Here is a 15,047-nt window from a genome sequence, read left to right as displayed (position 1 = left end):
CAAGTTCAAGAAACATTTAGAAACACATCCAGCATCCACACAAAGCAACATGGGAACTGCCAATGGGTCAAGGTGAATGTTTTTCCTGTCTGTGTCACAGCATCAAATGTGCACATAAGCTGAAGAATATGTCGGAAGACCGATTTTCCTGGAGGAGTAGGTACCCAGCAGCAACCACATTTTTTCACAGTTATATAACCAGCTAGTCTCGAATATTACCTGCCCCACCCCAACTCTTGAAAGAACACCCAATATCCAGGGAAAAACAGTGCTATTTTCTGTCTGCAGGTGTATCAGGTGAAATAAATGCCATGACCTTTTTGCTTTCCCCAACCCGCAGATACTTTAATTTTAATGCAGGGGAAGAGTGAATGAAACCAGGTTAGAAGTACTTAAAGTTCCTGCAACACAAACGTCAAATCCTACCCAGGCACAAGCCAGGAGGAACCACACGTGTTCTCAACTATGCTCTCCTTGCAGGGCAGAGACTACTGCTACCATTTTGGAAACAAATACGGAAGCAATCTGAGTACTATTTTGAAAGCTATTTGCAGTGTCATACGAGGAGGGCTTCAAAACGTTCCTGGGAAAATTCCATGATCTTTTCTTTCTATTTTTCCATAATTGTTTTGAAGGTCCTCATATACTCTTGAGATGTAAATGTATTTAAACAGTCTGTCAGAGCAGAGGCAAGGTACTAAAACAGTTCAACACACCGACTGTGCTTTTCTCCTACAGTGTGTCAGGCACGAAGACGGCTTCTGGGGCTAGACAGACCAGGATGAAGAACTGAATCATTATCAAGGGTGGGTGAAATGTCACCATAGCATATTCTCTTTAAAAAAAAAAAAGAATCGAATTCTGAGGACTATTCCTTTGGATAACAGGCAGAACGTATTTGCAGCTCCTTGTCCACTCATGCCCCAAGGCTCAGAGTCTGGGGTTTCTCCTCTGTGTTTGTCCACCTGGACGCTGGCAGTGGGTGAGGCGGGATGTACGTGCACGAGTGGTATGTTTCATGTTCTTCTCTTTCTTTGCTCCTTAAATACACTCATATTTCAATTGTCATGCTGTATTGTAATTGTTGGAGATTCATTTAATGCAAAAAAGAATCCCCTTAAGGAGACCAGCAGTTCAAAGTCCTCCAGGTGCTCTGAGGGAGAAAGGCGAGCTGTTTGCTGCAGCTGTCTGCTCCCATGTAGACTTCCCGCCGTGGAGATACCATGCAGGGTTGGCTTGTGGTTGGGGACAACGCCATGGCAGTGTGTTTGGTTTGGGTTAAGGGCAGGTCACTGCACCTCTCGACTCTGGCAAAAACTAGCCTAGCACTGCTCCTTCTTTGTTTCAGTGTGAACTTGAGTCACAGACACCAGAGCATTTCAGAGTTAAAAAGTCATCTCCCGGGAGGTAGGTGTCAAAATTTGAAGCATGCATACATAAAAAGGGACTTCTAAAAGTTCATGGGAAAATTCTATTACCTTTTAATTAAATGTTTCCCTTGAATTTCTGGAAGCTTCTTCATATATCAGGATAGTAGATTGTTTGAGGTATATTTCATATGTAGTAAGATTCTTCCTGAGTTTTGACAAATGCTTGAAGAAGAGCAGGTAGTTCTTATTCACTTGGCTGGGCCTTGGGGTTCTGACTGAGTCGAGGGCAGACTGAGGGACAGGGTTGAAAAATTCTCCTCAGGTGATTCGACTAAACCCAGGTCAAGAGCCCCCAGGGTCGCTGATGCTCTGCCACTGTGGTGTTTGCTTCTTTTTCCTTCCCCTGTCACCAACCCGGCCCATCACTTCTTAGTTAACTGACAGCATGGACGATGAGACCAAAACATTCCCACTCAGCACCACCCTTGGAATCAAAACCTACAGACTCAGCCCCTTGGCTGGAGCCAACTATAATTTCTGGTTATTAAGCAGAAATATTAAGTGACAGTTTGCAATGACTATGAGATACCTACTCAAGGAAATAAAAGATGCCTTTGAATAAAAGCAAATGAAGGGGCTGTGACTTTAACAGGGGCAGGCTTTGGTGGTTGGCAGCAGGGGGCGGGGGTGTGGCTCGGGTATTACTGAAGCGAAAGACGCCCTGGTGGCATAGTGAGTTACGAGTTGGGCGGCTAACTGATGGTTCCTCAGTTCAAATCCCCCAGCAGCTCTTCAGAGAACGATGAAGCTTTCTGCTTACATAAGAGTCTCAGCTTGGGAAACGCACAGGGGCGGTTCTACTCCGCCCCCAAGGGTTGCTCTGAGTCAGGAAGCAGCTAGATGAGAGAAGAAATCGAGGGCCCACAACACATGGTTCTTATTCCATAGCAACACCAGGCCCGGAGTTGCTTTCGATGGAAGAACTCCGGGGTCTGTGAATGATGGAGAGTGATATATCAAGTCAAAATCTTCAGACTGCAGAGAAACAGGGACATCCACTGCTCTTCCAGGGGAAGGGCTGGGCTGGGTTTGTGGTGTCATCCTTCGGTTACCGGAGAAGGCTACAGAATAGCAAAAGGAGAACTAACTGGTCTACTTGCCCCCGTGACAGCAAATATTAGAAGATGGAAAGATCCGGTGTCTGACGGAGTATGGGAGAATCTCTTCCCTCGGCAAAGTTTCGCTGCCAACACATCCGCGTTTGGATTTAGGCAAACTCCATGACAAGAAACCCCAGGAGCCCGTCAATGTTCCAGGACTGGGACTTCACAGTCTAATAATTCAAGTAACTGGGTCAATGGCCAGGGACTTGACATTTAGTGGAAATGGAATCGAACCTTAGCTGATGCTTCCCTGTGACTAATGCTCAAAGTAGGATGATACTATTGGGAAAGTCTTTGGCTAGTTGAAGTCCCTGGGAGGTGCAATGGTTCGTGTTCTCAGCTGCCGACCGAAAGGCTGGAGGCCCGAGATTCACCAGGAGTGTATCAGAAGACAAGCCCAGAGATGCGGGACTGAAAACACAGTCACATCCGTTAATGGCAAAGCCGCATTCCTCAGAGAAGGGGGAGAATAGATGCAAAACCTGAAAAATATTATAATCAATGGCAATGAATCGCACACACAGGAATGGTTGAACTGGTGTGTGGTCTTTTGAATCTGTTTCAGCAGCAGTAAAAATGAAGCGTTTGGAAAAAATCCTATGGAGCACATAAATCCTCTGACACACACAGGGTGGCCACACGTTGGAGTGGGCTCAATGGCAAATGGTCTTTGCTTAATTGGTGAGTCAAAAGCAACGCTTCCCAAACTAACCATGACTCATGGAAAGGAGAGTATATATTTGAGGCAAAACTGTATCTTAAAATGTATTCAGCCTACTTGGGCTGCTGACGTCCTGAGGACTAGGACGGGTCTCTCAGAAAGAAAGAATTAAAGCCATTAGCCTGGTTTTGAGAAACGTCACTGGAAATTGTGTGTGGAAGTGTGCTGTACACTGTCATTGAAAAGATAGTGCATGCTGAGCTCACCAGCTGCCAGGACTGGTGGGAAACTGCTGAGCTAATGGCTATGGCCAAACCAAGAGTCCCCTGTAATCAGCGTGAGCTGGGGAAAAAGTGGCACAGCGAGGGCAGAAATATGTAGCCGCAGAGGGGCGTGGGAGGGTGGCTAGGAAGGCTGATTAAGTTTCTCACCAGTGATTTAAATAAAGGAACTTCACTGGGTGTGACCTTGGACTTGCTCTGCTCAGGGGCTGCACAGTCTGGTGCAATAGCTACCAGCCAGCCACACTGAAACATTTGACATGGGACTAGCCAGCCTGAGATGTGGTCTAATTAAGTATAAAATGCACATTGGATTTTGAAGTACAATAGAATGGCAAACGACTTCAACATTTTTCAACACTGATTGTATGCGCTGAAACAATATTTTGGATATACATTGGGTTGAATAAGACATACCGAAATAAAAAAATACACCCACTACCATCAAGTTACTTCCAACTCATAACAACCGTTTTATGGGGGCTCCGAGGCTGTAAATCTTTAAAGGACCAGATATACCCATCTTTCTCCCGTGAAGTGGCTGGTAGGTTTGAACAGCCAACCTTGTAGCTAGCAGCCTGATGCTCACCCAATAGTCCCACCAACTCCAACTCACTGCCACCGATTCATAGTGACCTTATAGGACAGAGCATAACTGCCCCTATGGGTTTTCCAGCCTGAAAATCTTTATGGGAACAGAAAACCTCATCATTCTCACATGGAGTGGCTGATAGGTTTGAACTGCCAAGCTAGAGGTCAGCAGTCCAACACTCATCTCATGGCATCATTGGAGCTCCCTTTAAAATAATACATAGATTACTAAAATACATTTCACCCATATATTTTCATTTTATTCTTATATTTTTAATGTGGCTACTAACCACTGCCATCCAGTTAATCCTGACTCACGGCAACCCTATATAAGGTTTTAGAGGCTATAACTCTTTACAAGAGAGGAGAGTCTCATATTTCTATCTTGGAGTGGCTGCTGGGTTTGAACAGCCAATTTTGTGTTTAGCAATCCAAGGCTTACCCAACAATGCCTCCAGGGCTACTAGAAAATGTTGTCACACATGTGACATGCATTCTATTTCTGGTGGGCAGCACAGATCAGAACTGTGTTTCTTGCCTAAATGTAACTGGTGGTGGAAAGATCCACTGTAGACAATGAGGTCGATGGCCCATGGTACAGTATTCCGGTTGCTACCTATTCAGCAGGAAACTATTGTTTCCTGGAGCAGGAGGGGTCCAAGCTCTGGATCATCTGACCTAAGCAACACTCAAGCTCTCTGTGCCTCCGGTCATTGATCTGTAAAACGAGAGGGTAGGACTCAATTCTTACACGAAGAACTAAGTTTACCTACACCATTACCCCTCTTCCCAAGCCACAACCCAAAGAGAATACTTTCCCCAAAACAGTTAGGGGGGAGGGGGAGGCGGTCCTATAGGTGGCTTTCAAGGAGAAGTGTATTTGCTTTCTTCCAAACCTACAGCTGGAAGAGCCTGGATGGTGACGCTCACTTACTGACTCAGAGATGAGTCTATGATACACCAGTTAATAACATGTCTGTGAGACACCACCCCCCACTCAAAAACCAAAACATCCCCCAACCGAAGCCATACTATATCTCAAGCATATTAATTTCTGTTCAATAAAGGGTGTTAAAAATAAATAAAGAGATGACTGCCACTTCTAAACAAAGCCTTGGCGGGCTGCCTTTGCCGGCAGTCGTGCGGGTGCCCACAGTGGCTTGCTGCCGTGCTTTACAACAGTTATGCTCGTCTTTTCAGCATCAGAAAGTTGAGGGAGTCGCTCTCATTGGGATCACAATAGAAGGCCCTGGGCTGAGTGGGAGGGAAAAGGAAATGTAGGACAAAACGCAAACTTGCAACAACAACAAAAGACCAGGCCTGTTGGTCTGATAGGAACTGGTGGAACTCCAGTCTGCAACTGATACCATCCCGGGATGACTTTTCAGTCCAACAGTAGACAGGCCTGTAACATGAATGTTAACGCCACCAGGTGGAACAGAACCACCGCAGACCCAATGGGCAGCATCTACCCCGAATCAAAGTACAAACAGCCAGAGGGGGCCGGAAAGAAGATGGACGTTACCGGGGAAGCCAGAGTGGAAGGGGGAGCGGCACTGCTCCACACAGGAGACTGAGGCCTGTGCTAAGGCACAAAATGTGTACGAACGGAATGGAAAACACACGTGCTCTGTGAACCAGCACCCACATCACCACGCACAGTTCCAAAAAAATTACTAGGTTGTGAAATTAATGATTCCCTGCTCCCCCACCGGCCCAAAGTTGAGATAGCTAGTAACCAGATCCAGATTTCTGGCAGGGCTGAGCCCACGTTAGTCTGAGGCTCAGGCTCAACGCTGACCCTTTTAGGCCTGGGTGACTTAAGGATTCCAACAGTCCTTCCTGGCTGCTTTCCCTTGTGAACAGAGGTACCCTGTCAGGTGGGCATTTCCATGAAGTGAGTACTGTAGGGTGGGTGGCAGCCAGGGGATGGGACTGGCGAGGAGAGAGAATGCATAAACGAAGCCCAGGTATCTCTCTGGGTCTTAGTTCCAACACAGGGGCTGGGCACTCAGGGGCGGATGACCTCACTTCACTGTCTGAGATGCTGTGTGGGAAGAAAGTGAAGGAGTTAAGGCGCCCCTGTGATGCCTGGTTCACAGTAAATGCTCTGCTAGCTAGTCCTGTCTATCCCAAAGGCAAGGGAGAAAAATCTACCATCACACAATTTATAGTCCCAGCAAAATCCAACTGATTATCTGGGCAGTGACTTAAAAAACCCCAAACAAACAGTATAAACCATGGAAGGCCCAGATCACAGCCTCCCGGGGTTCAGAAAGAGACGCAAGGACAGCTTATCAGATGATACCCCAATGTCATAACCAATCCAGGCAAGGGTTGGTTACCTTGGACGCTCAAACCACTGGCTGAAGGGACTCAGTAACCAGACGCTGACGGCTTACTAACATTACCAAGAAGAAACTGGCCAATGGTGAGGTCTGAGTGACAACCTTCCCTAAGAGACCCAACTGCTGATAATGGGGCCATGCAACATCACCTGTGTTCTGATGAGAGGGAGCATCAAGCACACCCCATCACACGTCCAGTCTCTAGAGCGAGCTGCCAAGTCTGAGACGCAGAGGAGCAAGTGAATACTGACGAAGCACACGAACCCAGCAAGCAGTGCATTCTCCAAGAAAACCAGCTAGGACACTCTGGAAAATCTCCAGTATGTATGTGAGATTTATATAGAAGAATAGGTATAGACATGTGTATCTGGAGCCCTGGTGGCGTAGGCTATGCATTGGGCGGCTAACCGCACAGTCGGTTCCAAAGCACAGGAGAAAGATGAGGATTTCTAGGGCAGTAGAGTTAGAAACCCACTAGAGCAATTCTACCCTATTCTTATAGGGTCACTGGGAGTCAGAATGACGCGATGGCAGTGAGTTTGGTTTTTTATATATATAATGTTCTAAATCAGCGATTCTCAACCTATGGGTCATGACCCCTGTGAAGGGCTTGAACGACCCGTTCACAGGGGTCACCTGATTCATAGCAGTAGCAAAATTACAGTGATGAAGTAGCAACGAAAATAATTTTATGCTTGGGAGGGGGGGTTCATCACCACATGAGGAACTGTATTAAAGGGTCACAGACTTAGGAAGGTTATTCTAAATGGTTTTTCAAAATATTAGCAACCAAATGCATCAAGTAAAGCTTGCTTAGACCTGGGATTGAAAAGTGTAGAGATGGGACTTTAAAACAAGTTAAGGACAACTGGGAAAATCTGGAAAATGACTGACTATGAGAGTATCACGGTATGGTTGTTAAACTCATTAGATGTGATGCTAATATTGTGGTCATTTAGAAGAGAGCCCTTTCTCAGGAGATAGATGGTGATGTATTTAGAGGTAAGCGATCAAGATGCCTGGAACTAACTTCCACATGGTTCAGCAGGAAAAGTATGTCCTGCACACACACATTGTGGGAAGGGTGGAATAAAGCAAAATGTGGCAAACTTAGAACAACTGGTGAGTGTGGAGAGCATTCATCCATTTATAAACCGTTCTGCCAACCCACAGGCTTGACATTTCTCAAAACGAAAAGGGGGGGGGCAAGAAGCTGGAAAAGGAAAGGATCCTGTTTTTATAACCCCCGAACATTTATGTTTACGTTGGCTTCACTGTGTGTCCTTTCATTCCACACATCTTTATTTTTACCACTTGAGTAAGTTTCATGAATGGCCTCTGCTGGCTGACATTTGGTGAGGCTAAACATTAAACACGGCTCAACAGCAGGTTATACAGGTTCACCAGGTGGGAATAAAGCCTAAGCTATCGTATCAAAAACACCTGAAATGGACATCTGGTTCCCTGTCTAGAAGCTATTTCACTTCAATAAGGCTGGGTCACAGGCTGTGATCCTACCAGGTGCTGGGCGGTTCCGAAGCAGCCCTGCCTCCTCTCCTCCCTGCAAGGGGCTTAGATACGAGTGGCAGGCACAGGGCCCCTGAGGTCTTCCAGGAGCTGTTTCTACCTTGCAGCCATGTGGTGCCTGAGTTCGGGTGTGCAGTATCGCAACCACATAACCTGCAGGAGCACTATTTTCAATGTCATTTGTATGCAGTGAGAGCTCCCAGTGAAGTGAGCGTTAGTTCCGGGATGCCTTTGGTGAAGCACGCGGAGTCCTGGGCTGTGCAAACCATTCATGCGCTTGGCTGCTAACCAGATGACTGGAAGTGCGAATCCACCCCAGGGGCCTAGAAGAAAGGGCTGGTGGAGAACCAACCACTGAGCACGAACCCTGGAGCGCACAGCTCTAGTCTAACCCACATGGGCATAGGAAGGAGCTGGCTATGACTCAATGGGACTGGGCTTTGGGCAAAGATTTGGGTTCTAGTAGCATGAGGGTGAGTCTTGGCTCTACTATGGATGAAGTCAAGGCACCTGGGGGGCCGGGGCGGGGGGGGGGGGTACCAGGAGCACTGAGCCCTTTCCCATCCCTGTCCCACTCTTTCCCTCACCATATGCTAACGTGCCTTCCAGCCTTTGAGAGGAGGATAACACACACTCTTCACACATCTCCAAATGCGTCCTGGTGGGAGGTGGGCAGGGAGTAGCTATCTCACTGCTTTAGACCAATCACCTAAAGTCAAGAGTTTATCGGCTTCTCCCAGGAGCCCCGGGGCCTAGTGGGTACAAGTTGGACTCCAGTCTGCAAGGTTAGCAGTTTTGAAACCACAAGCTGCAAAATGACAGCTGGTAGGCAAAAGGCAGGGCTGTCTTATGATTCCTGTAAGTAATGAGTTTGTTTGAGAAACTCACCTGGGAAGTTTTACCCTGTCCTATAGGATCGCTATGAGTCAGCATTGACTCCATGGTAATGTTTGTTTGTTTGTTTGTTTAATATCTGCACCACCTGAGGAGTGGTTTTTAAGGACAAATGCTAAGTTATAACTTTAAATTAGCTATAAACAATATCTCCGTATGTATTTGAACAGTCCGCCTGCCATGATGAGGTAGGGCTGTAGGCTGGTTCCAAGCCCTCCTTACCAGTTCAGGGCTCCATTTCACAGCTTTGTCTCTCCAGCTGGGATGCGCAGTGGCCAACAGTGTAAGTGCGGGTGCTTGGGTGATGCAAATGCTTACTGTGCTTAGTGGTAAACCAAAAGTGGGTGTGTCAAGTGCACCCAAAGGCACCATGGAAGAACTATCGACTAAAAAAAAATTGTCCATGAAAACCCTATGGAACATGGTTCTACTGATACACACAGGTCACCCTGAGTTAGAATTGATGAGATGATTTTTTTTTAAACTAGAGTAACAAAGCTAACTTTCCGAGAGAAATCTGAAAGTATGAGATAAAGTTCTATATTGTTGTCATCTAAACATGAAAACTTTAAAAACTCAAATTGAGAATAACATGAATGAAAGTACTGTGAACACACTGAATATTCTTATTATTGATTTTTTAAAAAACTGATTATGTGTTTTAAAATTTCTCCCATCATTTGGCAATCCATTGTACTTTCAATATTCTTTGTCAACACCATAGTTCAATGCATCAATTTCTCTTCAGTCTTCCTTCTTCAATAACCAACTGTCGCAAGAGTATGAAGCAAATGAAAATACTAGGGCTAGGGTCAGGTGTGTCTTAGACCGAAAGTAATATCCTTGCCTATGTATGCTTATACATGCTTACACATGCAAACTTTAAAATCCAAAAGGGTATCTTTTTCCAGGTCATTAAATATTTTTCAAAAAGGAGAATATTTTTCTTCAATACCCAAGAAACAAAATATTTGTTGTTTTAATAAATTTTCATAAAAGTCATTTCTGCACATACAAGTACAGAACATATTATAAATTGATCATTAAATGTGCTCTCCATGGTATATATTTTGGAAACGTAAATGGGACTTTATCCTCTGAAGGAGCACAGTGGTCAAGTGTTGGACTGTGAACAAAATGTCAGTGGTTTGAGCTCACCGGGCCTGGTCTGGAGGAGAAAGACGAGGCTCTGCTCCCATCAAGATGTACAGCCTCGGACACAGTTTTCCTCTGTCGTGTAGGTCACTATGAGTAAAGAATGGACTTGATGGCAGGGAGCTTTTGTGTGTTTTTGGTTTGATGGTAGTCAGGCACCATCTAGCGCTTCTGGTCTCATGATAAGGGAGGTAGCAAAATAGTTCATAGAGACACTTAGACCTGGAGTCTACTTCGTTTTCTATTCCTACGTCTTTTTTCCCCTGCTGCTGCCAGTAGAGAGAGATAAATTGTTGTGTCTTGGATGGCCGCTCTGCCAACGCTGTAATTTTACAGTCTCACTCAGCTCTGCTTACATTCAGTGTTGGTATATTCCTCCAAAATCTATTCATCTTTAAGGCAGCAGTCTGATAATATACAGTCCCTAAATTTCTGGGCTTGGCCATCTGAAATGAGATCTTTTATCATCTGGCCTCTGGTTTCCCAGTATGCATTTTCTTAGCATTCTTTCCAGAGGAAAGATTATTAGAAAAATAAAAATGAATGGTAGTAGAATCAAAAGAACATTATACTGGAGCTTTTGGCAAGGAATATGTATGTCCACAAACATACACCACGCCCTTTCTGGGAAGATATTCACTTGGCCTACAAGCTGGGTTAGTGCATCTCAAAATCTCTCTCTCTCTCTCTCTCTCTCACACACACACACACACACACACACACACACACACACACACACACACACACACACACAAAACATGGTTACTCTCCCAAAGTGAACCCTATAATTAAACAAAGACTTTTTGAGTGGGCTGTCCTATATCACAACTTGACATATGCTGTTTTAATTACCCTGCTTCAGCAAATGTAGCCATATTGGCTTCAAAATCTCTCAACAACTCACATCTAAGCCAGACTGTGGTGTTACTAGCAAACTGATGCAAATAAATGGCCCTGTGCTCTGAAATACTCCCCGTCTCAATCATTGGTAACGAGATCACTCTCCTCCCCGACGCACATTTTCAGCACACAAGAATCACTATCCTTGATTCCGAAGGAAGGACCAGCCCAGACTGAAATTGTGTTTCATCTCAGAGGTCATCTGAAGGCAAGCACATCTAGAGAAGCTGAGGGTGAAATTTACAATAGGGGCCACCTCTTTTGTGCGACTACTGAGATCATGTGGTGTGAGCCTCGCTTTTAGCTTTCCCTAGCATAAACCTTCAGACGCCCGTCTCTCTGTCTGTCTGCCTGAATTCATTCAGGTCCTTTTTCCTTGGCCTCAGAGATCATACAAGAAATGGTCTCTTAGGGGCCTCTAAACCCTAGGATCCTCTCAACACATCTATGTTGTTTTTTTTAAAAAATAATTTAAATGCATCTATAAAAGAGCTACAAAAGTTCATGGGGGGGGAGAGAGAAAATTTAATGGGAAAAAAAGTTAATGGAATTTTCCCCTGTACTTTTAAGAACCCTCTGCTATAATTACTATAATTAAATATTAAAAGTTACAATTTTAAATCTACAAAATGAGTACCGTATACACTCGAGTATAAGCTGACCCAAATATCAGCCGAGGCACCTAATTTTGCCACAAAAGGTGCATTAAAAATGTGCTGGAAAAATTCGGCTTGTACACGAGTATATATGGGACTTTAAACCTTAGCTTAACTTTTGTTGTTTACTTGTCACCTTTCTATAAGCGTTTCTTAGCTTCAGCACTACGGACGTTTTGAACTAGATCTTTCTTTGGTGGGAATGTGGGCCTCTGCAGTGAAGGATGTTCATCACCTTCCTGGGTCTCTACCCACGAGTCCTGCTGGCATAGGGATTATAAATCCTGGGGCTGCTAATAGCTAATCTCAAGGTCAGCAGTTCGAAAGCACCAGCTGCTCTGAGGAGAAACAGGGCCTTCTAGTCTCCAAAATCTTGGCAACCCACAGGGACAGTTCTAGCTTCTCTTATAGGGTCACTTCGCATTGGAGTTGGCATTGACTCAACGGCAGTGAGTGTGGTTTGGTTGGGGTTTGGACCTCTACCCACTGGATGCCAGTAATACATACACTCCAATTATAACCACCAGGGGACAAAATGGACTCGGGCTTGAGACTCACTGTTCTCCATATGCTTAGATATCTTCTCTGGCATGACCAGAAAAAGCAACCAACCAGGCCTAAATGTTTAAGGAACATACAGGTTTTAAGAAATTCAAACTCGATGTGTCTCATAATGAATAAAGATCACCCAAGGATTTATACTAAGCATTTCTGCTGTCTAAAAGTAAGGCTTAGATTCACTTCAATGAAGACCTTTAAGAAGAGGACGTTGCTGCCACCCCATCTCATGGACAACTACTACCCTCCCTACTTTGGGGAGCTCTGTTCTTAGAAGAGGGTTCTTAAGAAAGCCATCAAGCTCCATTATTACCAAGCACTTAGCACTGATTGCAAAAGAAGCAGACTAGGCTTCTGTGTCTCTGACCATCATCAATGGGCTCACTGTACTTCTTTCCCTCCACCCTTCCCCAAGGACAGTTCCTTGGTGGGGAGGGATATGAAAATAACATCAGAGGACAAACAGTCAAAGGATGAACAATGGCAGATTAGACCAGAGAAGAGAAAACCATGGCAGAAGGAAGGCTGTGTGAACTATTTGGTGGGTTGGTGGGTGAGAAAGTGAGTGGGCTGTTCTCTGTCAATTAGAAGGTGACTAAGAGCAATGGGTCATTCAGTAAACACTTATCATAGGTTTTCTACGTGTCCTGCATGCTCCAGGCATTGAGGCGACAGGGAGGAGACCAAGTCCCTGTTCGACAGGGTATACACTCTCTCTGACTGCCTTGGAGTCAATTCCAGCCCGTGTGACCCTATGGGACACAGAACTGGCCCTGTGGGTGTCCCAGACTGTAGCTTTTTATGGGAATAGAAAACCCTGTCTTTCCCCTGCAGAGTGGCTGGTCGTTTCAAACTGCTGACCTTGTGATCAGCAGCCCAACTGGTTACCACTACACCACCGGGGCTCCCCCAGAGTACACAGTGCAGCTCAGTAGGACTTGATGGCTTTTGTTTCCTTTTCTTCCCCTCCCTCCATTTTCCCTCTCTTGTTCCTTTATTCTTTTTCCAGTTGATTATCTAGTTATTCTTTTTTTTTTCACGTTCAAGATTAAGATTTAAATAACATAACAAGAAATGTACTTTCTCATACAGAGTTCTGAGTATGGACAAAAGGTATTTCACAAAATACCAGAAGAGTCAGGGCAGAGAATTTGAATTCCTTTCTTTCACAGCTTCTGCAGAAGATTTTGCTAGTAGGAGATTGGGCCAACCCCCAGGGCCATACCATATTCATCGTTCTGATCCTATGAAGCTACAGTTAGTCCGTTACAGAGACCTTAACTATCAGCCCGTGTTTACTGATAGATTTGGGTCCCCTATCTACACTTAGAGGCCAAAACAAAACCCAACAATGTGTCCTCATTTGGTGGCAGAAGGGGCGGGAAGGGAAGTTCAATTAGCCAAGCTTGTGCAAGAATGGCTCTCCAGGTGGGAGAATGAGGCAAGGGTCTTCCGGGCTTCCACAGCTATGCACACAGTGACCGCTGCAGGATGGCGCTGCTCTTCAGCCGATGTCCCTGTGACAGCACCCAGAGACGCACACCAACACGGTGGCTGGCCCTCAAGGACAAATGCCCAGGCTCCCCTCAGGGCTGCTTTGATAATAAGAATACCGCACTATCCAGCACTTACTAGGTCCCAGCATTTTCTAGTTCCTCTCATTCCACTCTGAAGTCGGTGGAACATTCTGAGACTTATTTTACATCTGAGGAAACTGAAGTTCAGAGACGTTAAAGAACAGCTAGTAATGTAGAACTTGAATCTTTATCCCAGGTTTACTGACCCATGGGCGGTCTTCTCTACCACTGTTAGCAAAACCCTGTGACACCCATCTGTGGGCTGGCTCTGGTCATGTCGGAGCCGGCACTCCCTAAACGTCTGTTCCCCAAGGAGCTAACTGCTGACTTCTCTCTTGTTTCAACGTACAGACCCTATGGATTTCTATTTGTGATACTTTTATTCTATCTTTATGACTCTTAAGAAATGGATGGCTTATGAATGTTAAGCCAGACTGCCAAGAGTATTCTTGCCCTTCATCCAGATGCATTTTTCTTAAATCTTAGAAAAGCTCATATTCTTTAATAACCAACAATAACCGGGGGGGGGGGGAAATGCCACCAGGTTAGAAAACACCAATGCAAGAGCACATTTAATGACAAAATTCTCTTTCCATCTGGTGCAGACTTCAAAGGTACATAGTGCAGGGTGGTAGCCGCCTTTGTGAGCAGCCTTTTACAATGAAACAATGTTAGAAATAAACGTAACAACACTTACCAGAATTTCCCCCAACTGTCACAAACTTTATATACACCACATGTCTTCTACAACAGCTACAGGACTGGTCCTGGAAAACACAATACCACAACAAAAGAAAAATGTATCATTAAGCAGAAGTAATGTATTTTTAAAATTATTTATTTTAAAACATTTTATTAGGGACTCACACAACTCTTATCACAATCCATACATACATCAATTGTATAAATCACATCTGTACATTCTTTGCCCTCATCATTTTCAAAGCATTTGCTTTTCACTTAAACCCTTTGCATCAAGTCCTCTTTTTTCCCCTCCCTCCCCACTACCCCTTCCTTCATGAGCCCTTGATAATTTATAAATTATTATTTTGTCATATCTTGCCCTTTCCGACATCTCCCTTCACCCCCTTTTCTGTTGCCCTTCCCCCAGGGAGGAGGTCACATGTAGATCCTCGTAATCAGTTCCCTCTTTCCAACCCACTCACCCTCTACCCTCCCAGTATCGTCCTGGTTCTGAAGGTATCATCCACCCTGGATTCCCTGTGCCTTCAGCTCCTATCTGCACCAGTGTACATCCTCTGCTCTATCCAGACTTGCAAGGTAGAATTCAGATCATGATAGTTGGGGGGAGGAAGCATTTAGGAACTGGAGGAAAGCTATATTCTTCATTGGTGCTACATCACAC

General features: G+C 45.1%; 1 protein-coding gene across 2 annotated transcripts in view; it reads right to left on the bottom strand.

Annotated features, from left to right (window-relative positions):
• The window catches only part of FYN (FYN proto-oncogene, Src family tyrosine kinase), a 257,337-nt gene that overhangs the window by 120,436 nt on the left and 121,854 nt on the right, over positions 1–15,047 (bottom strand). For both annotated transcript variants that reach the window (XM_075554660.1, XM_075554659.1), the window contains exon 3: positions 14,379–14,448. The gene's annotated coding sequence lies outside the window, so the exon portion shown is untranslated. The remainder of the gene's footprint in view (positions 1–14,378; positions 14,449–15,047) is intronic.

Source organism: Tenrec ecaudatus, chromosome 7 (genome assembly GCF_050624435.1).
Source record: "Tenrec ecaudatus isolate mTenEca1 chromosome 7, mTenEca1.hap1, whole genome shotgun sequence".
Lineage (NCBI taxonomy): Eukaryota > Metazoa > Chordata > Mammalia > Afrosoricida > Tenrecidae > Tenrec > Tenrec ecaudatus.
Note: the sequence above shows the minus strand (reverse complement) of the source record. Positions and strands in the feature narration are given on the sequence as shown.